The sequence below is a fragment of the Ovis canadensis genome, chromosome 2, assembly GCF_042477335.2.
Source record: "Ovis canadensis isolate MfBH-ARS-UI-01 breed Bighorn chromosome 2, ARS-UI_OviCan_v2, whole genome shotgun sequence".
NCBI lineage: Eukaryota > Metazoa > Chordata > Mammalia > Artiodactyla > Bovidae > Ovis > Ovis canadensis.
The window spans coordinates 33499558-33525136 of NC_091246.1; the positions used below are offsets into that span (position 1 = coordinate 33499558).

At 38.6% G+C, this 25579-nt stretch overlaps 1 long non-coding RNA gene across 1 annotated transcript; it reads right to left on the minus strand.

Moving 5' to 3' along the window:
* Positions 1–22736: 22736 nt before the first annotated feature.
* On the minus strand, positions 22737–23710 carry LOC138433332 (uncharacterized). The gene is made up of 3 exons (XR_011254263.1): positions 23638–23710; positions 22879–22941; positions 22737–22786 (listed from the first exon to the last, which is right to left on the minus strand). It is a non-coding gene; the product is annotated as an uncharacterized lncRNA (long non-coding RNA).
* Between the last annotated feature and the right edge of the window lie 1869 nt (positions 23711–25579).

Here is a 25579-nt window from a genome sequence, read left to right on the forward strand (position 1 = left end):
CCCATGCATGAAAAAGTATCTATATCCAGCCACCCTCATAATGCAGAAGTTTCTGATTTTTTCTATTAAAAATGACATAACCATTCCCTTTCCACCCCTGGCAATTCAATGCTTACAGCAGTTGTTTGTCTCAAAAGCTCCCTTGTAGTCGTATAGGCCCCTTTTGCTTCAAGACAAGAAAGAAGAATCTTGTAGGATCCTGCTTTCTAATATTCATAGTGATCAGAAAAGCACGAGTCCCTAGAGAATTCAAGGTAAACCTAATACACAATAGCAGGCACTGTTCTCGCGGCTAATTGGGGGAACCTGGATGGTGCCCAGGTTTGAACCACACAGAAGTAATTATTCCTTTCCCTTCACAGATAACTTTAGAAAAGCTTTCACTTACATTCATGAACTTTTCCCACTACAGCATGAGAAATGCAGGAATGTAGCTCAGCCTGCCTTGCTTAGAGATGTTTCCCAAAATTGAGTGCATTTGTTTAAGCTCATTTCCAAAAAAAAAAAAAAATTGAAAGTTTAGCTCAAAATTTGTTTTTGGGGAGTGGAGGGATGGAATTTTATCATATTGGTGGGAAAGTCATGGTGACTGTGCCAAAGAATCATATTGCTTTCTTTTTCTTTAAAAAAAAAAAATACCAAAAAAACCCTCATGCTGATTTTGCAGTGGGAAGCCTGCCCAAATGACAAATTAGGCAAGATGAAATGCAGTGGTTTGGCCTTTCTGGAAATTTAATTCTCAGGTTTTGAAAAATCTGGGGAAAACAAGAAATCTTATTGTTAAAGGACAGTAAATCAGCATACGGCAGCAACCCTAGTAAGAAAAGCTTGCCTGCAAAACAAGAAAGTATGGAGACTTTTTGAAATGCAAAGGCTGCCTATGAAACAGCCATTTAAAATAACTACATGGAGATAATCCAAAACATGGAGAGAAAGAAGCACAGAAGTATAAGCAAGAATGAGGAAATGATGTCCAAGGAACTGAAAGTCTTGTATGGTTTTCAGCCTTTGCTTTCATTTTGCCCAAATGTCAGGAGGATCCAGGTGCCTTAGGGTGAGATTTCAAACAGAGTTTAGATCAGTAAAAGCTTAGAGATAAAAAATCTAAACCAAGGGATTCCCTAGGGATCCAGTGGTTAGGATTCCGAGCTCTCACTGCTGAGGGCCCGGGGTTCAATCCCTTGTCAGGGAACTAAAATCCCAATAGGGTGTGAGGTGCAGGCAAAAAAAAAAAATCTGAATCAGAAAGAATCAGAAAAGAAGAAGAAAGGTCAAGAACGCAAGAGGTGAGAACCAAGTGGCCAAGGCAAGGTCAGGAACACTCAAAGTCATAGGAAAGGGACAGAAGACCACCATGTTCAAGTTCACTTACTAAAAGAAACCAAAGCCAAAGAGGCTAAGGGGTGGCTTTAACACTGGTCTTTTCAGACTTTTCCAAAGAAACCATAGATAGAGGAGAGTAGATTCATATCCCCTAGAGATTCCGAAGCACTTAGCCAGCATTTGTAAATATCACGTAGCTTACAAATTAATGAAAAATTTGCATTGTCCCCATACAGCAACCTTGTTCTTTTCAATATAAAGTTAATATAAGGTCAGTTTCTCCCACTGAGCAAAACAGAATGCTCAAGAGGACACACCATATGCAAAAGCACAGGAGAACCCCCACCCTTGTGCTAAATGAATTTTTTAAAGGAGAAGAAATCAGTCCAAGAAAGAGGAAATAAAGGAACAAAAACTATAATTCACGTCCCAACTTAGTAAAGCTATTTTTCGTAGATTCTCCATTTTAGTAAAGGACAAAGGCAGACTGGGTACGGAACAGAGTTTGGGTGTTGGTTACCCAGAAAGCAGTAATCAAGGCAAAGTTAATGAACAAAACATTACTGGGGTGTGGGATGGGGATTAAGATGAAGAGTTATTATTTCATGTAAATGGGGATTCAGCTGTATAAAATGAAAAGTTCTGGAGATGGATGGTGGTGATGTTTGCATAACAATAAAATGTATTTAATACAACTGAACTGTATACTTTTAAATGGTTTGAAATATGATATACACACACATACATAGGAATATTATTCAGCCATAACAAAGAAAATCCTGCCACTTATAATAATATGGATGGGTCTTGAGGGCATTATGCTAAGTAAAGTGTCAGACATAGAAAGACAAATACTGTATGATCTTGCTAATGTGAAATTAAAAAAAAAACTGAACTCATAAGTACAGAGAAAAGATTGGCGGTTGCAAGGTGGAAGGTGAGCAAAATGCATGAAAGTGATCAAAAGGTACAAACTTCCCCATGTACAATGTGGTGACTATAGTTAATAATAGTGTATTATATGTTTGAAAGTTACTAAGAGAGCAGATCTTAAAAGTTCTCATAATAAGAAAAAAAATTAATTGCGTGAGCTGATGGATACTGACTTACTGTTGTGATCATTTTGCCATATATACAAATATCAAATTACCATGTTGTACACCTGAAACTAAGATGAAGTTATATGTCAATTATATCTCAATTAATAAAGTAAATTTTATATTATGTATGCATGCATGCTAAGTTGCTAAGTCATGTCCAACTCTGTTCGACCCTATGGACTATATCCCGCCAGGCTCCTCTGTCCACGGAATTTTCCAGGCAGGAATACTGGAGTGGGTTGCCATGCCCTCCTCTAGGAGATCTTCCTAACCAGGGATTGAACCCACGTCTCATGTCTCCTGCATTGGTAGGCAGGTTCTTTACCATTAGTGCCATTTGGGAATCCCTACATTATGTATTGTTGCTGTGTTCAGTCATGAAATCTTGTCTGACTCTTTGTGACCCCATGGCTGCAATCATGTTAGGCCTCCCTGTCCCTCACTATCTCCTAGAGTTTGCTCAAACTCATGTCCTTTGAGTCAGTGATGCTATCTAACTGTCTCATCCTCTGTCAACCTCTTCTCCTCCCCTCAATCTTTCCCAGCATCAGGGTCTTTTCCAGTGAGTTGGTACACATCAGAAGGAATCAAGTGGTTTGATTGTCCGAAGCAAGACACAGTTGAGTGGCACACATGTTTAACTGGTCAGAGTCCTATAGCAGTAGGGGGCTAGAGAAGGCCATAGGGACCTGAAATGATGTTCAACCCACAGATGAAATATAAAACAGAGGGAGACAATAATACTCTAAGTAATGATCTAATGCAATATTAAGCAGTGCTCCAGTTTTGAAATATCATTAAATACACTGTTTTATAATTTCTGATCATTTGCTTGCCATCTTTTACCATTGCTTCATACCACCTTTACAGTTAAACGTTGGATATTGTCTTTAAACTAATGCTTTTGATGTGATTTTTGGCAGGTTATTGAGATATAGTCTACACACAGTAAAATTCAGTCTTTTAAGGTGTTGAGTTTGATAAATTTTAATAAACACAGTTGTGTAACCATCACCACAATCAAGATACATATTTCTATCATCCCAGAATTTCCCTTGGGCCTATTTTTATTGTCCATCTCCACCCCTTTCCCCAGGTTTTGGCAATCAGAGATCTGATTCCTGTCCCTATAAATCGGCCTCTTCCAGCCTGTTTTTTTCTTTTTAAAGAATCATACAGTATACTATTTATAATGTGGAATATTACTCCAGCCATGAAAAAATGAAATAATGCCATTTGCAACAACATGTATGGACCTAAAGACTTATTTATCACTTTTATGTGGACTCTAAAAAAAATGATACAAATGACCTAATATGCAAAACAGAAATAGTCCCACAGACATAACAAATTTATGGTTACCAAAGTAGGGGAATACATTAGGAGTTTAGAATTAATATAAACACATTACTGTATATAAAACAGATAACCAATAAGGACCTACTGTATAACACAGGAAACTATACTTGACACTATGTAATAATCTATAAGGGAAAAGAATCTGAATATCTCTATATAAAACTGAATCACTCTGCTGTATACCTGAAACTAACACAACTCTGTAAATCAACTATACTTCAATAGCTGCTTAAATAGGACTCCCCTGGTAGTGCAGTGGATAAGAGTCTGCCTGCCAATGCAGGGGACACAGGTTTGTCCCTAGTCTGGGAAGATTCCATATGCCGTGGAACAACTAAGCCTGTGTGCCCTAACTACTGAGCCTGCTTGCTGCAATTACTGAAGCCCATGAACCTAGAGCCTGTGCTCCACAACCGGAGAAGCCACCGCAGTGAGAAACCGCACACTTCAATGAAGAGTAGCCCCTGCTCATAGCAACTAGAGAAAGCCCATGCAAAGCAACCAATAGCCAGCACAGGCGAAAATAAATAGATCTATAATTTTAAAAAATATGTAGGCTTAAATAAACAACTAGGATACAGTCAACATCACCAAATAAATCATGCAGTATGTGATCTTTTTTACTTAAATTTGTTTGATATGTGAATCCTACTATAATCCATATCAAAGCACAAACACATTATAAAAATGAAAATATACCATCTATACCATATCTTCTACCATTCTTTGAGAAACATCAAGTGGATTCGACTGGGCTAGGCTGGGAGTCAGTGTAAACTAGGACGAGACCAGCAGGTGGACATGAAAAACACAGGCAAGCACCAGCTGCTAGAAACAGAGGTGAGATGAAGTCTACCACACAGACAAAGGAGTCCACCATGATCAGGTAGGTGGGCAATGGGAACAGAGGACTCATGAAGAATTGAGCCCTGGAATCCCAGGCAAGTGTTCCTTGATTTAGACCCAGGGTTTATGGGCTATTTACAATCTCTGTGTGGACACTGGCCAGAATAGGGGAACGATCTTACTCAGAACTTTTACTCAGAATATTAGACTTGTGTCTGAGAGAAGGACTCAAACTTGGGGAATAATTCTGGTTTCCAGTTAGTTCATTCTCTTGTTCAAGAAATATTTATTGAGCACTTACTATGTGCCAGGTACTATTTGTGAGTTTCAGGGATACAACACTAAAGAGAAAAAACAAGTCTTCAATGGAGTTTACATTCTAGACTTATAGACAATCAATCCATGAATACATAATATGATTTCAGACAGTGATGGGCTTTCCAGGTGGCACTAGTGGTAAAGAACTCACCTCCCAGTGCAGGAGGCTTAAGAGACCTGGGTTGCATCCCTGAGTTGGGAAGATCCTCTGGAAGAGGTCATGGCAACCCACTCCAGTATTCTTGCCTGGAGAATCTGATGGACAGAGGACCCCGGTAGGCTACAGTCCATAGGGATGCAAAGAGATGGACACAACTGAAACAACAGCATGCACGCATGCACAGACAATGATAAGTCCTAGTTACAGATAGGAGCACTTTTCCTCACTCATAGACAGCTTCTTTCTTGCTGTTTTTCCATTTGGTCTTTGCTCACTACAAGTGCATGAAGTGAGAGAGAGAGGGCAGTCTGTGGTATCTATTTAAAAGAGCACTAATCTCTTTGGACCAAGAACCCACCTTCACGATCTCATCTGATCCTAATTACTTCCCAGTTAAGGCCCAATTTCCAAATACACATCATATTGGAGATTAGAGCCTCAACATATGAATGTGAGGAAACACAAACATTCGATATTTAACAGGCCATACATAATTTTTTAAGTGAAAACCAATGTTTTAACCAAGTCTCATTTTACTAGTTGCAGCTTTGCAGGTAGCTCAGTGGTAAAGAATCCATCTGCCAAACAGGAGACACAGGTTCTTTCCCTGGGTCAGGAAGATCCTATGGAGGGGGGCATGGCAACTGACTCCAGTACTCTTGCCTGGAAAATCCCCTGAACAGAGAATTCTGGTGGGGTACAGTCCATGGGGTCACAAAGAATCAGACATGACTGAGGAACCGAGCACACATTTTATCAGTTAGATGTGTTTTTTTAACCCATCCTCTGCGGAATCACAACAAAAAACCTCTTTCGAGAGTCAGCACAGAAAGTGCTGAGTATCACTTCATCTTTCAGTTAAAAATAGGTCTTTTATTCAATGTAGGAGCAAAGGAGGTCTTATGCTACCTCTAAATGTCAGTAAGTATTCATTTAGATCCCACAGTGCATCAGGCACATAGGAGATTACAACTTGGAATTCAAACTAACCTTCTTTACTTTGCTGCCTTTTCATTTTCTTCCCCTCCCATCTCACTCTAGCCCCATAATATTGTTCTACTTATTCTTCACCAATAGGTAAATCACCAGAGACAGAAAACCTAACTGAAAAAGCTAGAGCTATGATGAAAGTTAATGTGTGTTTTCCTCCTTGTGATCCAAACAGAGAAACATCTACTCTTGCAATTGTTTCATCTGTTTGTCTTCTAAACCCACAAGTCCCATTCATCTCTTAGAGCAATTTGGAGAAAATGGGTGAAAAAAAAAATCTATCTGAGCAGGAGCTAAAGGGGACTTGTGTTTGGACTGTATACAATTTCTAAGTTCTCATCTCAAGAGCAAATTAAGATCAGATGGGAATAATTTAAGCTATTTATTTATATCATTTTTTAAAATAAGGAGCCAGCTAGAAAGGTGGCAGCTTAAAGTCAGCATATTCCCTAATGTCCCTTTCTAAAGTAATATTAACAGCTTGAGCAAACAAGGTAATATGAATTGCTTTACCTCTTAGGGAAGGCCATCTGCCACCCTCTATTAAAAAATTTAAAAAGCATTCCCTCTAACTCAGGAACCCCACTTTGAGTAATGTGGCAGTACATAATGTGGCAGTAGTAGTCCTTTGATTGCTGGTTATTTGTAGTGATTTAAGTATTGTGAAAGAAAACGCTAACCCAAAACATAGTGCATTATGTTTGGGTTTACAGACAAAAATTGCCTTTTTTAAATCTACTACAGTAAGAGATATCCAAGTGTATTGCTCATCTAACAGTCCCAAGACAAAATGAGCTTCACTAGATTTTAAGTACAATGGACCTTTATGAAAGATTTAATAAGCTTCCTGATGAACCATTTACATTAGCTGTTACATTTTTAAATCATTATCAGTTTTCACAATAACCACTGTTTCATGGCTTATGTAATTATCTAACAGTATTCCTAAAATGTTTGAAATAAGAAACCTCTATAAACAGTGTATGCTGCTGCTGCTAAGTCGCTTCAGTCATGTCTGATTCTGTGCGACCCCATAGGCAGGACCCTACCAGGCTCCCCTGTCCCTGGGAGAGTGTATACATGTATACAGAATAAAGTTTAGAGGAAAGTTCTTGCCTTTTTCCTCTTACATGTTAGGACCTTGAGAAGAAAGCTTAAATACACTTTTCTCCCCTAAGAAGTAAGGACGCATTTCTTATGTAATATCTATCCATTGCCTGAATAAATTGTGATAGCTAATATGAAATATTACAGTCTTATTTTTTAAAGTGAGTTTGGATCTATATTCAATACCCCACAGAAAATCCTATGTTATGTAAAGTGAAAAAAGAAGCTTGTTTAATTTCTTCAGGAAAGAAAATTTTGGGTACAGCAAAGAAAAAGGAAAGCATAGGCCAAAAAGAATCCAGCATAATATATACAGAATCTGTAATATTGTAATCCTAATTTTTAAAAAAATTACCTTTATGTAGGTATATGAATATATGTGTTTTATATACATATATAAAGATATATATGCATATATATATTTCTATAAAGATATATATATGCATATATATTTTAGTATGGATCACAGAAAGGAATGAGAAAAACATTTATTCTAGGCTATTGAAAGTGAAAGCCACTCAGTTGTGTCCAACTCTTTGAGACCCCATGGACTATACAGTCCATGGAATTCTCCAGGCCAGAATACTGGAGCAGGTAGCCTTTTCCTTCTGCAGGGGATCTTCCCAACCCAGGGATCAAACTCAGGTCTCCCACATTGCAGGCAGATTCTTTACCAGCTGAGCCACAAGGGGAGCCCATTAACAGTTGGAGAGAGGGGATATCATAAAAATTTTCTTTATACATCTTTTTATTATTTAGCTATCATGATCATAAATTACCCTTACAAATAACAACAGAAGAAATAAAAGTAAAAAAGGAAAATGAAGGGGGAAGGGAGCATAAATGATGCCAAAAGATTTTTTCAAAGTTTCAAATGCAAATAATTTATTTCCAGTAACCTATATTTGCCTTTGAGTATTTTCTTCCTTCAGTTAATTCTTTCCACCTTAAATTCATCCAGGATTATTTTTTATAAATTAGATTTATCTAATTTAACTACCACTTCTCAGTTTTATAAAAAGGATTTATACATATCCAGGAATAATCTAGCATCAAATAATGCTGTATAAAAAGGAAGAACACCAGAGATCAAGTTGCCAACATCTGTTGGATCATCAAAAAAGCAAGAGAGTTCCAGAAAAACATCTACTTCTGCTTTATTGACTATGCCAAAGCCTTTGACTGTGTGGATCACAACAAATTGTGGAAAATTCTGAAAGAGATGGGAATACCAGACCACCTGATCTGCCTATTGAGAAACCTGTATGCAGGTCAGGAAACAACAGTTAGAACTGGACATGGAACAACAGACTGGTTCCAAATAGGAAAAGGAGTATGTCAAGGCTGTATATTGTCACCCTGCTTATTTAACTTATATGTAGAGTACATCATGAAAAATGCTGGGCTGAAGGAAGCACAAGCTGGAATCAAGATTGCCGGGAGAAATATCGATAACCTCAGATATGCAGAAGACACCACCCTTATGGCAGAAACTGAAGAAAAACTAAAAAGCCTCTTGATGAAAGTGAAAGAGGAGAGTGAAAAAGTTGGCTTAAAGCTCAACATTCAGAAAACTAAGATCATGGCATCCGGTCCCATCACTTCATGGGAAATAGATGGGGAAACAGTGGAAACATTGTTAGATTTTATTTTTCTGGGCTCCAAAATCACTGCAGATGGTGATTGCAGCCATGAAATTAAAAGACGCTTATTCCTTGGAAGGAGAGTTATGACCAACCTAGACAGCATATTGAAAATCAGAGACATTACTTTGTCAACAAAGGTCCATCTAGTCAAGGCTATGGTTTTTCCAGTGGTCATGTATGGATGTGAGAGTTGGACTATAACGAACACTGAGCATCGAAAAATTGGTGCTTTTGAATTGTGGTGCTGGAGAAGAGTCTTGAGAATCCCTTGGACTGCAAGGAGATCCAACCAGTCCATCCTAAAGGAGATCAGTCCTGGGTGTTCATTGGAAGGACTGATGCTAAAGCTGAAACTCCAATACTTTGGCCACCTCATGTGAAGAGCTGACTCATTTGAAAAGACCCTGAAGCTGGGAAAGATTGAGGGCAGGAGGAGAAGGGGACAACAGAGGATGAGATGGTTTGATGGCATCACCAACTCAATGGACATGAGTTTGAGTGAACTCCGGGAGTTGGTGATGAACAGGGAGGCCTGGCATGCTGCAGTTCATGGGGTCGCAGAGTCGGACACAACTGAGCGACTGGACTGAACTGAACTTAACTGAAGTTGTAAGCAATCAGTTTACATGTTTCTAATGTGAGAGAGGGAAAAAAAAAACTTGAAAAATGAGTCAGGAGCCATAGGACTTTGATTTCAATACATTCATCTTTAATTTGCCAGTGCCTTCAGATCAATCCTTATAGGTATATATTAAGCTGTTGAGATTTATCAGGGCTTCCCAGGTGGTGCTAGTGGTAAAGAATCTGCCTGCCAATGCAGGAGATGCAAAAGAGGCATGTTTGATCCCTGGTTTGGGATGATCCCTTGGAGTGGGAGATGGCAACCCACTCCAGTATTCTTGCCTGGAAAATTCCAAGGACAGACATTCAAGTAAGTATGTATAAATGGGTCCACCAATGAAACATCAAATAACATTTGGAGAGGACTGTTGAGAAAGGTGAGTACTGCCTTAAGTACCATAGCTTAAAAGGGTGTTCTTTGGAAGACTGACCTTGAGAACTGGAATAAAATGATATAAGGACAAAGATGCCCACAACTTTCAGTACCCGACTGTTAAACACCTCCTTTGTCTTTAGGCAGGATCAAGCATAATTCTGACTCCATGGTCTGCTCTGGAAGCCTGCGGCTACTGGGTGCTGGGAAGGGCAGAAAAAACAACCTTGGTCACAGGCTGTCTGATGACAATGACCTTGGGCCAAAGTATTCAGGACACCTGAGAGGAAATGCCTGCTTCTTCCCTGGCTTAATTCTTGCCTGCTGAGTAGAAAATACAAGATAATGTGAATATGTAACTTCATGATTTTGATCAAAGGCAGAGGGGCAATTACAGATAAGCATCGCTAGGAGCTCTCTATAACTTCAAGGTGACTCTTTTTATAACTCAAATTCCTCCCCTCATGACCTCCTTCTTCAGGAATAAAATTCTTCCCAAACTCATCCCAAGAACTTTCTTCATGGTGAGCTAACTAGATCACATGTGCGTGCTATCACTCAGTCATGTCCGACTCTTTGCAACCCCATGGACTATAGCCCGCCAGACTTCCGTCCATGATATTTTTCTGACAAGAATACTAGAGTGAGTTGCCATTTCCTCCTCCAGGGGATCTTCCCAACTCAGGGATCAAACTCTTGTCTCTTGCATCTCCTGGACTGGCTGGCAGATTCTTTACCACTCGCCACCTGGGAAGCTCAGGTCACATGTAACTCTGCCTTCAATTACTGCTTATGATATTTGCATATAGTTTTATGTATTGGAATCCTATTACCAAAAAGAACCAAGAAAATTGGAGACAAGGAAAGCACAGACAGATTTTTAACTCCACTTGGTCAGATTTCTATCAGGTAAATAAGTCCAGAGCTCTGCCTAGTTTCTCAATCTGATGTTAATAATATACCCTTTATTACAGTTCCTTACTCTGATTTATGTAAGATGTTAATTATCCCATCTTCATAAGGTGACAGACATCCTATTAATCAGGCCCAATTACTGCATTGAAAAGCATAGTTTTGACCACTGATAACTCTGAGATAACTCAAATTATTTCATTGTTCTGTCTTCCCCACTTTGTAAGGTTTCCATCATTCCTTTGCAGAACAGTTGGATTTTGTTGTTTTGGATCACCACTCCAAATCCCAGCTGCGGTAGGAGGAGACTTCTCATACTCCTCAAAAGAGATCAGATCTCAGTCACTTATCTCTGATCATTGGGTTTCATCTTGCCCTAATTCCACTTCAAGACCAGTCCCTGTAAAGTGTTCAGTTCCAGACAATTCAGGACATGTCTCTGGGGATCCAGGAAACACCCCACAGCCCCATCAACCTCCCTCCTATGTAGGTCAACACTGGTTACCTAGGAAGTGCATAATGGGGATCACTCTGAATGCCCATGGTTGAGTTACAAAACCCACAGAAAGAACCATTATACCACTCAACACATAACTATTATGAAAGTTACTTGGGATAAATATGGTGGCCTGTTCTAGGCTCCATTTAGACATTAAAATAAGCTCTTCCATCTGATGAGCAAGACCTACATTCTTAACTCACACTCCCACTCTAATGCCACAAGCTGGAAAGTGCTGGCTAATTTACTTCTTCTTGGTGAGGAGATGCTGGCTTGAGTTTTTGCTTCAACTTTTCACTGACAGCAAACATCATCTTGAGCTCTTTCTCTGCTGGGAAAAGGGTGACGTTGGTTTTGATTTCCTGCCCCATAATTTGTGTCATTTTCCAAGAAAATGTGTGAATATTCACAACTGACAAACAAATTCGGGTGTACGTAAAATCCTTACTCATGTGTGGTTCATACCTTCCTCACCTCTGCAAATGGGGGCTGTCAAAAACAAATTAAGTAATTACAGAGTGTTGCTGCAGCTGTGTGTATCCTTCATTACATTATATGACTGTGGTTAAGGGATGACTCTCTCCTGCCTAGTTTTTAAAATATTTATAATGGAAGGTGGATTGTCAGGGCATGTTCCACTGTTGCCAGAAAAAACAAAAAGTAAATGAAAATGACGTCGATGGCAGGGCATGGCTGTGTGTGTGTGTGTGTCTCTCTGTCTGTGTACATCTACAGTAAATGTTCTGCTATGCTATAAAAGTTACTCTACTTACATATTTCTTCTACTTTATATAAAGATGTTCTATTTTTATAAAAATAGAACAAATATTTTAAAATAGAACAAATTGTCAATTCTCAAAAGACTCAATAAGTAAAATATACTTAGTACAAACAGTAGGATTAATTAATCCAAATTTATCATTTCTTTTAAAAATGAGCTATCTCCACTAAAAAATAATATATAATTATAACAAATATTTATCCAAGAAAATAGCACCTTTAAGACCTAATAATCTTTCAAGATGAGAGGTTGATTTACTTTTTGTTGTTTGAAATATATAAGAGGAGAATAAAAAGTAAAAAGGAATGAAAAATGGTTGATTATTCTAGAATGTCTTGCTTTAAAAATCCTGCGTTAACCTTTGGACACGGATATCCTCAAAATTCTTAATTTCAGCATTCTAAACTAATAAGAATGAGAGAAGACAATTTATCATTTAATAATCTATGTCTACTTCCTTAGAGAAAGTTCTCTATCTCTTGGTGGGCAATTTTCAGCAAACTGGATTTTCACAATTGTAAGAATTCTTGCACTTAATGTAAATACAAGACAAAAGGCATCTGTATAAAAGAGAAGTTGTTCTACAAGTATTGTGAATTAAATTTATACCAAATTTGTAAGATAATACAGCTTATTTTAAAATATATCACGCACACAAAAATAAAATATATCACACAAAGAATGTTAGAGTTTCAGTTAGAAGCAACAAAAAAAGGTCAAAATTAAAAAGCAACAAAGAAATGTAAGCATAAGCCAAGAAATGGACCATAACCAAATGAATAAAATGTAGCAAAAACAAAAAAAAATAAGACATAACCACTCTAGAAAAAAATAGAAAATCCCCATTGTGCCAAATAAATAGAGAAACCAAGGTCAGAGGAGAGAAAGGACTCAACCGCAGCTTCAACATCAATCACAGACAATAGAGGCTCAGGATTAATGTCTCTATGGGGACCAGAGATAGAATGTCTTCATGGGGCAAGACCTGTAGTTGGACTTCCCAGGTAAGGCATGGAGCCTGGAAGAACTACCTCCTCCATGAAGAGACTAAGGTAACTCCTTCCACCTAACTGTAAAAGCAGTTCAAAAGATTGCCACCTCTCCAGGGCCTTGAGTGAAACACAAATCAACAGTGAGAAATCAAAATGCAAGGTACCCGTTAACACAGATGTAGAGTTTATGTGTGTAACACCCACAAGATTAAGGCACCACAAACCATGCAGTTGATACTGACATAAAACTTGTTACTATAAAAAGCACTTTTTGCATCCTAAAACATGTGAAACCATTCTTTGGGAATATCTTAAAAATAAGGATTTAAGAAAATTCCAGGAAAGTGGGGGTGGAATGGAGGTAGGGAAGTTACCATAGCTGAAAATCATTTATAAGTTCAGTGAGAAATCAAGACACAATAGAAGAGATTAAGAAAATGCAGTCAATAGGAAAATTAAGCACTCCCAAAATATAGATTATAAACAGTATGAAAGGGACTACAAGGAAGTATAATAAGATACTTAAAGGAGATAATGAAGGATCAAAAACCATAAGGAAAAGATTAGAAGCAGAAAATGAATAGGCCAACCTAAAGAAAAATATATATATGACTTAAAACATCTAGAAAAGAAGGGCAAACTCTCTGAAGTTAAAAACAAATAAAAATATCCACACCCAGATATGTTATAGAAAACTTACCAAATTTCAATTATAAAGGAATAAGAAAGTAAAGACAAGTTATCTATAAATAAATGGTGATTAGAATGACGGTAGACTTCTTATTAGCAGTGATGATTCCAGAAGGCAATGAGACATCTTGAAGCAATGAGGAAAAGTAACCCAAGCAGAGGATACACATGGCTTCCCTGGTGGCTTGGTGGTAAAGAATCTGCCTTGCAGTGCAGGAGATGCAGGTTCCATCCCTGGGTGGGAAGATCCCCTGGAGGAAGGCATGGCTACCCACTCCAGTTTTCTTGCCTGGAGAATCCCCATGGACAGAGGAGCCTGGCAGGCTACAGTCCACAGGATCACACAGAGTCAAACATAGCTGAAGCAACTAAGCAGCAGCAGCAGCAGGGGATACACACAGCTAAACTATACAGAAGTGATGGTGAAATGAAAACGTTTTTAGAGTCTTAAATTGAAAACGTTTACGGCCCACAGTTTTTCCAAGAAATGACTATTAAACCACATGAAATGTCTGATATTCAGCCATTTTTGATGCACAAAAGTGACAATTTCTTATGATTCAAACTAAAAGACATATGCTTCAAGGAGAAGAAAAGTGAAGCATTAATGAGCAGTTATTTGTAAATCTAAACAAACATTGACTAATAAAGGGTGACTCAGTGCAAAGAACATATCTGCAGTGCAGGAGACTCAAGTTCCATCCCTGGGTCGGCAAGATCCCCTGGAGAAGGAAATGGCAACCCACTTCACTATTCTTGCCTGGAAAATCCCAAGGACAGAGGAGCCTGGTGGGCTACAGTCCATGGGGTCGCAAAAGAGTTGCACAGGACTTAGTTACTAGTTCAGTTCAGTTCAGTTCAGTCACTCAGTCGTGTCCGACTCTTTTGGACCCCATAAATCGCAGCACGCCAGGCCTCCCTGTCCATCACCAACTCCTGGAGTTCACTCAGACTCACGTCCATCGAGTCAGTGACGCCATCCAGCCATCTCATCCTCAGTCGTCCCCTTCTCCTCCTGCCCTCAATCCCTCCCAGCATCAGAGTCTTTTCCAATGAGTCAACTCTTCGCATAAGGTGGCCAAAGTACTGGAGTTTCAGCTTTAGCATCATTCCTTCCAAAGAAATCCCAGGGTTGATCTCCTTCAGAATGGACTGGTTGGATCTCCTCGCAGTCCAAGGGACTCTCAAGAGTCTTCTCCAACTAAACAACAATAAATAAAAATATAATTAAAAAAATAATAAAATAACCATGGAAGTTGGAATGAAAGGAGAAAGCTAATATGTATCTAAGAGTATGAGCATAAAGCTACTAATTAATATTAAATCATATTAAGTCATGTGTTGATGTTAAGATGTTTTAAGATTGACTCTTTAAAGGTCAGAAATAAAAATATAGACGTTCCAAACTGGTAGTTGGAATGGGGGATAGGAATAAAGAAAACTCAGTCTTTCCAAGATAAGTTAGGAAAAGAAAGTGAAGTCCCTCAGTCATCTCCAACTCTTTGCGACCCTATGGACTATAGCCCACCAGTCTTCTCTGTCCATGGGGATTCTCCAGGCAAGAATACTGGAGTAGGTTGCCATTTCCTTCTCCAGAGAATCTCCCCAACCCAGGGATTGAACCTGGTCCCCCACATTTCAGGCAGACTCTTTACCCTCTGAGCCACCAGGGAAGCCCCAAGTTAGGAAAGCAGAAAGTGAAAGCAAAAATAAAAGCCATGAGATATAGACACATAAGCCCAATGTTCTAGTAATCAAAGCAACTGTGTAATGAAACAAATAACCCTATAAAGGAGAAGATTCCCAGACAAGATTTTAAAGAACAGACCAAAAAACCCAGCCATGTGCTTTATATAAACGTATCTACAATGGCTCAAAAATGTCAAGAATAAATTAATAAGAGGATGAAAAAAGATACACCAGGCAAATTCTTAGAAAGAAGAGGAAGATGAGGATGAGGAAGAAGAGGAGGAGAGGAGAAGGAAAGAGAAGGAAGAACAGGTAAAGGGAAAGAAAGGGGAGGAGAGAGGGAGAGAAGGTCGAAAGGAGAGGGGACGAGGGCAGGAAGAAACCAGTATAGCAATATTAGACAGAGACTAACATCAAAAAAGACATGATTTCACAGGAAGAGTCTTTGAAAGTGAAAGTGTTAGTCTCTTGGGCGCGACTCCTTGCGACCCCATGGACTGTAGCTCACCAGGCTCCTCTATCCATGGAACTCTCCAGGCAAGAATATGGGAGTGGGTTGCTATTCCTTTCTCCAAAGACAGTCTTTGTGTAATGATAAAAAGAACAATACACCAAGAAAATACACTTGCTTTAGATTTGTATGCACCTAACCCAGTAGTCACAAAACATGTTAAATAAATATTAACAGTCTTGAAGAAATACTGACTGAAACTAAGACCACATTTGATTTCTTCTGTTTACAAAAACATTTTTCACCATCAATTAGTTTTAATTATGTATTAACTTGTTCATTGAAAAAGATGTTGGTGACAATTATGTCCTCAACTAGAAATTAACGGTGAACAAAACAAAGTCCCTGTCCTCATGGAGCTTAAATTCCAGTGAGCAGAAACATTTATTTAAAAGTAAAATTTGAAAACACATGGCTCACATGTGAGAAATTATATCTAAAATAATACATAGTGCTCAAATTACTTATTCAGTCATAATGCCCAATGTCTAAATGGTTCTCTGATAATAAATTGGATATCATTAAGAGATTTGTTAATGTTTTAAGAGCTTCACTTTGTTCAATGAGTTTCATAAGTTTGTTCACATATTTGCTTCTCACTTTTATTGAACATGTTTACAAGGATGATACCCCACAAGATGAAACAGTAAAAGACAGTAAGAATTATCTAATGTTAAATATACAAACCATTTTTAAAAATAAGATATTACTGCCAAACTGTGTTTGTAGCCAAACAATAATGGTTATAAAAATAATCGTTGTTCAGTCACTCAGTCATGTCCAACTCTTTGCGACCCCATGGACTGCAACATGCCAGGCTTCCCTGTCCTTCACCTCTCCTGGAGCTTGCTCAAACTCATGTCCATGGAGTCAGTGAGGCTATCTAACCATCTCATTCTCTGTTGTCCCCTTCTCCTGCCTTCAACCTTTCCCAGCATCAGGGTCTTTTCCAATGAGTGAGCTCTTTGCATCAGGTGTCCAAAGTATTGGAGCTTCAACCTCAGTCCTTCCAATGAATATTCAGGGTTGATTTCCTTTAGAATGGACTGGTTTGATCTCCTTGCCGTCCAAGGGACTCTCAAGAGTCTTCTCCAACACCACAGTTTGAAAGCATCAATTCTTTGGCTCTCAGCCTTCTTTATGGTCCACCTTTCACATCCATATACAACTACTGGAAAAATCATAGCTTTGACTATATGGACCTTTGTTGGCAAAGAAATATCTCTGCCTTTTAATATACTGTCTAGATTTGTCATAGCTTTTCTACCAAGGAGCAAGTGTCTTCTAATTTTATGGCTGCAGTCACCATCTGCAGTGATGTTGGAGCCCAAAAAATTAAAGTCTGTCACTGTTTCCATTGTTTTCATAATTACCAACTTGTTACATGAGAAATGTAGCTAAAATCCACTACAGTTACATGATTTAGGAAGTATAAATAGCAACACAGCACTGTAGTACACTTTCAACATTTGCTTTACTCTCCTAATGTAAAAAGCATAGGTCCATTTACAGTTCTTCTTTGTACATAAGTGTGTGTTTCCATTGAGTCATATATTAAGATGATATAAGGATGTAAATACTTAAATCTTCATGAAGCGTATCTCTTTTCATTAACTGCCAAAGTATACCTAATATATTCCAAAAGACCAAATTATAGCATAAGTTTTTTAGATATGGTCAAAACATAGTTGGCATAAGCTACCAAAAGAAATGTAGTCAAGTGGCAAGGGATATTTAATTTACATCCTGAAATATTTACGGAAACTATCAAGTATTGATGATGATTGATAAAGTGACACAAATAACCTCTGCTAATAATAACACGCCTAGTTTTAGCTAATATAAACACAGTTGTAACAATTAGAATGAAAAAAAGTCCTGAGATTACATCTGATTCCCAAAAAAACAACTTGATATGAAAGAAAGAAGTTTCCATATGCTTAGAAAGCTTACCTAGAATAGAAATGAACATTTCAAATTAACCTGGTATTTATGGAGCTCCATTTCTCTGTACATGCATGCTAAGTCACTTCAGTTGTGTTTGACTCTTTGCTACCCCATGGACTGTAGCCTGCCAGGCTCCTCTGTCCATGGGATTTTCCAGGCAAGAATATTGTAGTGGGTTGCTGTGCCCTCCTCCAGGGGATCTTCCCGACCCAAGGATCACACCTGCGTCTCTTACATCTCTTGCAATGGCAAGCTGATTCTTCACCACCTGGGAAGCCCCTATTTTGCTGTATGAATGATTATTTGTAATCTCGGCATTAGTGATCATTTCTAAAAGTTATGTTTTCCTCATCACCGTTGATGAGGTCAAGTAATTGAGAGCTAAATCCGAGAATCTATGTCCACAGATGGTCCCGCATTTGATTGGAAGAAGCTTTCCTTGGATTTAATTGTCTGATCATCATGCACTGAAATGAGTCCTAATGCTTTTACCTATTTTATCCGGCCAGGTCCTATTTTATCCACCCAGAATCTCTACGTGTGAGTTACTTAACTTGTACCAATTCTGAGGAAGAGGGAAATGCCAAATCTGCCATTACCTGAAGCTTCCGGTGCATTCCTAGAGCCGCTGTGTTTCCCTTTTCGTGTCTTCTAGGAGGAAAGTGGTACAGAGAGACAGGTGGTGAAGCCCAAGTTCTGCGAAGGTGAAGAATGTGACAGAAGACCCCTGCATAAAGTTGAGGCCCCACAGGGTATCACCTACCTAGTGAGACTGAAAAAGAGTTAAACTCCACCACACAGGAAGAGGACAGCATGTAAACCTGCCCACCCCATCTTTGAAGCTAAGGAAAGGGAGAGAAGGGAAAATTCTCCTGGGAGTGAGACTCACTAGGTGGTCCTCAGTGGGGTTTGCAGTACTAATTCTTAGTGCTTTAGACAGTCCAAACAATCTTATGTGGAGGAGTCAGTTTAAAGTAGCTGCAGAAGGAATTACTAGAGAGAATAAAGAAGAAATTATATTTAAAGAGATAAGATTTTTCAGAATTGCTGACAGATATCAGTCTTCAGATCATGGTGCTCAGTGACACCCAAGCAAACACACACTAGACACATCACTGAACAATGTCGAGATGAAAAGAATTTTTAAAAACAGCCACAGAAGGTAGATAGATCTACAGAGAATTGGCATTAGGGTTGATGACTGACTTTTTGATATCCAGCCACTGGAAGTCAGAATAAAAGCCACTGAAAGAAAGAAAATAACCAGCAAACTGGAACTCTATTTCCAGTAAATATCCTTTTCAAATAATAATGGTAGAATCTAGGTAAGCATATGGGTATTCACTACAATACTCTTTCAGCTTTGCTGTATGTTTGAAAATCTTCATAATAAAATGCTAGAAAAATACTTTTCAAGAATGAGGTACAATAAATACATTTTCAGATAACTGAAACATTATAAGGACTATACTTCAGACAAAAGAATTGTCTAACATCAAAAGGATTTAATGTAAAAACAAATGGTGAGCAGAGATATTGTAGTAGTAAATAGGCAAGTAAATTTTTTAAAATTCTCTGTCTAAACCAATGATAATACTCTGGTTTGTGGCAGAAAACATTCTAGAGGTAAAATACAACTGCAGTAGTATATAAAGAGGAAGGAGAATGGAGTTTAAGCATTGTGAGGTCTCTTTTATCAGAGAACAATAAGGATACTGATTAATTTAAACTTTGATGAGCATATACATTAAAGTAGCTTTGATAGTGACATAAAATAGAGAAGACATAACTTGCAAACAAAACAGAATTAGAAAAAAAATCAAAAACAAACATCCATGTCATTGCAGATGGAATTACTTCATTCTTTCTTATAATTGAGTAATAGTCCATTGTATTCCGTTCCAATATACATATACCATATTTTCTTTCTTCATTCATTCAAATAACCAGATGATGGACGTTTAGGTTGCATACATGTCTTAGCTATTGTAAACAGTGCTGCAACGAACATTAAGATGCACGTATCTATATCTTTACAAATTATGTTTCTCTCCAGATATATGCCCAAGAGTGGGATTGCAGGATCATATGGTGGCTCTATTTTTATTTTTTCAAGGAAACTGCCTACTGTTCTCCATCAGTTCAGTTCAGTTGCTCAGTCGTGTCCGACTCTTTGCGACCCCATGAATCGCAGCACGCCAGGCCTCCCTGTCCATCACCAACTCCCGGAGTTCACTCATATTCATATCCATCGAGTCAGTGATGCCATCCAGCCATCTCATCCTCTGCCATCCCCTTCTCCTCCTGCCCCCAATCCCTCCCAGCATCAAAGTCTTTTCCAACAAGTCAACTCTTCACATAAGGTGGCCAAAGTACTGGAGTTTCAGCTTTAGCATCATTCCTTCCAAAGAAATCCCAGGGTGATCTCCTTCAGAATGGACTGGTTGGATCTCCTTGCAGTCCAAGGGACTCTCAAGAGTCTTCTCCAACACCACAGTTCAAAAGCATCAATTCTTTGGCACTCAGCCTTCTTCACAGTCCAACTCTCACATCCATACATGACTACTGGAAAAACCATGGCCTTGACTAGACGGGCCTTAATCGGCAAAGTAATGTCTCTGCTTTTGAATATGCTATCTAGGTTGATCATAGCTTTCCTTCCAAGGAGTAAGTGTCTTTTAATTTCATGGCTTCAGTCACCATCTGCAGTGATTTTGGAGCCCAAAATAATAAAGTTTGACACTGTTTCCACTGTTTCCCCATCTATTTCCCATGAAGTGATGGGACCAGATGCCATGATCTTCGTTTTCTGAATGTTGAGCTTTAAGCCAACTTTTTCACTCTCCTCTTTCACTTTCATCAAGAGCCTTTTTAGTGTCTTTTCACTTTCTGCCATAAGGGTGGCGTCATCTGCATATTTGAGGTTATTGATATTTCTCCCGGCAATCTTGATTCCAGCTTGTGTTTCATCCAGCCCAGCATTTCTCATGATGTACTCTGCATATAAGTTAAATAAGCAGGGTGACAATATACAGCCTTGACATACTCCTTTTCCTATTTGGAGCCAGTCTGTTGTTTCACGTCCAGTTCTAACTGTTGCTTCCTGACCTGCATACAGATTTCTCAAGAGGCAGGTCAGGTGGTCTGGTATTCCCATCTCTTGAAGAATTTTCCACAGTTTATTGTGATCCGCACAGTCAAAGGCTTTGGCATAGTCAATAAAGCAGAAATAGATGTTCTCCATAGTTGGTACCAACTTACTTTTCTACCCATAGCATAGGAGGGTTTCTTTTTCTCCACACCCTCTCCAGGATTTATTATTAGTAAACTTTTGGTGATGGTCATTCTGACCAGTGTGAGGTGATAACTGATTGTAGTTTTGATTTGCATTTCTCTAATAATTAGTGATGTTGAACATCTTTTCATGTGTCCTTTGGCCATCTGTATGTCTTCTTTGGGGAAACATCTATTTAGATCTTCTGCCCATTTTCTGATTGGATTTTTTGTTTTTGGGACCTAGAGATTTTATCAAACAAAGTGAAAAGTAAGCCAAACAGAGAAAGACGGATATCATATGATATTGCTTATATGTGGAATACTAATGAGGAAAGGGGAAGGAATAAATTAGGAGTTTGGGATTAAAATATACACACTACTATATGTAAAATAGACAACCAACAAGGACTTACTATATAGAACAGAGAACTATTCTCAGTATTTTATAGTTACCTAGAAGAGAAAAGAATCTGAAAAAGAAACTATATATGTATATTTATATATGTACATGTATAACTGAACCACTTTGCTGTACACCTGAAACTAACACAACTTGTAAATCAACTAAACTTCAATTTAAAAATTAAAAAATAAAAATAAAACAACTGAATTGAAAGGATGTCAAGAAAGAATTTTAAAAAAAGGAAAGGAGGGAGAGTTAGGGGAAAAAGAGACAAAATAGTAAAGCTAAATGGACTAAATGAAAACAAAACTGAGTTAAAAAAAAAAATCAGAAGCCATGTTATATAGTTTGTAAGTGATGCACCTAAAATGAAAGGTTGATGAGCCTAGAAATATATATACTAAGTATACATACAACAAGCGAAAGCTAAAGTGGCTATATAAACATCAAACAAAATAATAACTAAGGCAGTAAGAGTTCTATATCTCAGAGTAGAATGATGAATTTCCTTCACCGAACTGAAACTCCCAAGTCGACAGTAGTAACTCTTTAGACATGGTAACTTTGTTTTTAATCCTCACTCTCTACAACCCTCTGCCTTTATTTCCCTTTGACGCAAGACATACCTGGAGTCCTCACAAAATATGGTCCCTCATTCTGAGTTCTCTGTCCTAGTTCTTCCACCTCTATTATAATAACTTTAACCTCTAATTTCCTGTCCTTCTCCAAACCTATTCCACTTCAGCAACCCTCAAAACTGAACTTTTCCAGGAATTTTTTTTGGTGGTCCAGTGGTTAAGACTCAGTGCTTTCACTGCCAGGGCCTCAGTTCAATCCCTGATCAGAGAACTAAGATCCCACAAGTCATGCGGCATGGCCAAAAATAAGAAAAAACAAGCAAACAAACACCTTAACTTTTCCATCACAATCCTGGTGCTGGGGATTAGACAGATTAGACAGCCTCAGATCCCTTCTTGATCTCTGAGCCAACTGCAGTATTGAGTAAAACTGCTTTAAAGGATAAAGCTGCTTTCCAAATTCTTATATATTTAAGATATTTTCTGAATACAGTAGCCAAAGACATTTGTAATGATTTTGTCACTACAGCTATACTTTGAGAATAGCCAACAGTTAGTCGATCTCACAAAGCATGTCACATGAGAGTGATTAGTGATTAACCAAGCAGTAAACTGGAATTCTTGCAAGCATACTGACCTGAAACAAGCAGAGGGCAGATTCTGACCTGGTAGGAGAAAGAAATGGGAGAGAGGCAGTGGCTAAAGGTGACGGTGAGAAAGAACCAAGGAGAAGGAGAACAAAACAGAGTCTACTTACTTTTTAACCTGGATCAACTCTGAAAATGTTAACATATTATTGGAGTTAAACATTTACCAAAACCTGTCAAAAGGGAAGGAGAGAATAAGTTGATCCCCAAAAGTATAAATCCCTTTTCTCTAAAGGGTAGAGGACAGAATTATTGATTAGTATTGAATTTCTATATTTTTTTCTCTGAAATACTTTTAGCCAAATGAGAAAGGCCTTAACTCTCATGTAGAAGACCAAGATCCTAGGTCAAAAAAGCTTCCTTTCAGCCACAAGTATTAATTCACCTGGGGGGGGTGGGGGGGGTGGGAGGGGTGGGGGGGGGGGAGCTAAATTAAAAGGAGAGATTTAAACACCTGCTCAAGAAATACAAGAGATATCACAAGACAAAAAGTGAATGTCAAAAGCATAAGATCCCCAAGAAATGCTAAAAAACGGTGGACTGATAATACTATTACTGCATTCATTTCCATGACGAAAGATAAGCAAAGCGAAAGAAAAGCCCTCACATGAACCCCTCTGAATAAGTACCTGGAAACTGGGAGAATCTGATGGAGAAAGAATGAACAAAATGTTGCATAAACAGACAGCTTCAGAAGGGGGTGAGCTGGCAAGCGGGGGGTGCTGCCTCATTTGCTCAGCCCACCGCCCTGTTGCTAGGGGAGAATAACCCTGCGGGAGTGAGTCAGGCAAGAAAGGAGAGAACAGGAGGCGTCCTATCTCTGCTAAGTCAGCTGTGGAGATAAAGTAGCCCAGACACTGGAGACTCACGGAATGGAAGCTGATGAGCCAGAGGGGAAGAATGCATCCCAGCTCCCAGTCAGCAGCCACATCAAAGATTTCAAGGATTAGCAAAAATGCCCAACCCATTACGCAAGCAATCCTGGATACCCAGAATCTAATCTGGTTGATGAGTTTAATCAGGCCAGTTTTTTGTGGACTTGGTACAAAATGCTCAAATGACTTTTCACCAGGGAAGCAAAACAGAAAAACAGTCTTCATAAAGCACCCTCCTCAGCATTCTCCAATGGTAATAAAACAATTATATATATTTGCTAATTCCTGAACATAAAATCGAGATCACCAAGGACCAAATCATAGTCCCAGGCTCCTTTCTCTCTAGATGAAATGAAGTCTTGTTCATCTAGGCTATTTGAGGAGTATCCAACCTATGCACTTATTTGCAATCCCAGAAATCAAGGGATAGGTACACTGCACCCTCTACTGGCTTTGCAACTGCAGTTCAGTTCAGTTCAGTTCAGTCACTCAGTCGCTCCCACTCTTTGCGACCCAGTGGACTGCAGCTCACCAGGCTTCCCTGTCCATCACCAACTCCCGGAGCCTGCTCAAACTCATGTCCATCGAGTCGGGGATGCCATCCAACCATCTCATCCTCTGTCGTCCCCATCTCCTCCTCTGTCGTCCCCATCTCCTCCCAACTTCAATCTTTCCCAGCATCAGGGTCTTTTCAAATGACTCAGTTCTTCACATCAGGTGGCCAAAGTATTGGAGTTTCAGCTTCAACATCAGTCCTTCTAATGAATATTCAGGATTGACTTTCTTTAGGATTGACTGGTTTGATCTCCTTGCAGTCCAAGGGACTCTCAAGAGTCTTCTCCAACACCACAGTTCAAAAACATCAATTCTTTGGTGCTCATCTTTCTTTACAGCCCAACTCTCATATCCATACATAACTACTGGAAAAACCATAGTTTTGACTAGACAGACCTTTGTCAGCAAAGTCGGCAAAGCAATTGCAGTTAAAGAGAAATTTAACCTCAACTCTCAGTCTTTAGCTAGATTCCTTTCTCCAGTGGCCAAGAAATCAAAGGATGAAGCAAGTTTTTTTATACAACATAAAATTTATAAATATACAAGATTTATACAAGATTTATCTAATTAAAGAGTTAACATAAAAATGTTCAAACGCTTAAAAATAAACTCTATTCATGTATTTTTGCTGATATTTGCTGGAATTATTGAAGTTTTCTGCTGCTGATGACCCTGGAGAGTCAAGGACTAGAAAGTGAATTAAAGAAAGGAAAGTAATAATAGAGCCATTTCAGATTTTTCAAAGCAGTGTTCCCACGTATTTCTTATTATCTCTCTTCTCAATATTTGCAGAAATTTTGTCACCCTATTCTTCTATCACTGAAATTTACAGACACAAAAGTATCTACCTTCAATTTCTCTGAACTCCCAGAAAAGAGTTTAGAGTACAGGTTTTAAGTAAAAGTGAAAATTTTCCAGTGTCCCTAATAATTGAAAATGAATAGGCTATTTCCCTCTTATCAATTACCTAGCAAATAGTCCAAAGGTGATGTTTCAGAATGTATCATCTCTCTTCCAAGGTTGCAGTTACACCCCTAACTGACGTATGCAACCAAATTCACTCATTTTGTCATCTGGTCAATATTTACTAAGCACCTATAATGTGTCAGGCAATGTTCTGGGTGCTACAGACAAACAGTAAACAGATAGACTCATCCCCTGTATCACTGAAAAGACAGAAGACAGCTTAGAGAGTTCCCATTCATTCTCCTCACATTTCAGTGAGTTGTTCACCTCCACACCTACTAGACCAAATTCCAGCTCCTTAAAGTCTTTGATCATCTTCACACCAACTCTGATTTTCCTGAAATGTCCTATTATTAAGCCACTACACATTTCCTATCTAGACATGTGTAGGTGTACAACTGTAGGTCAATAAGTT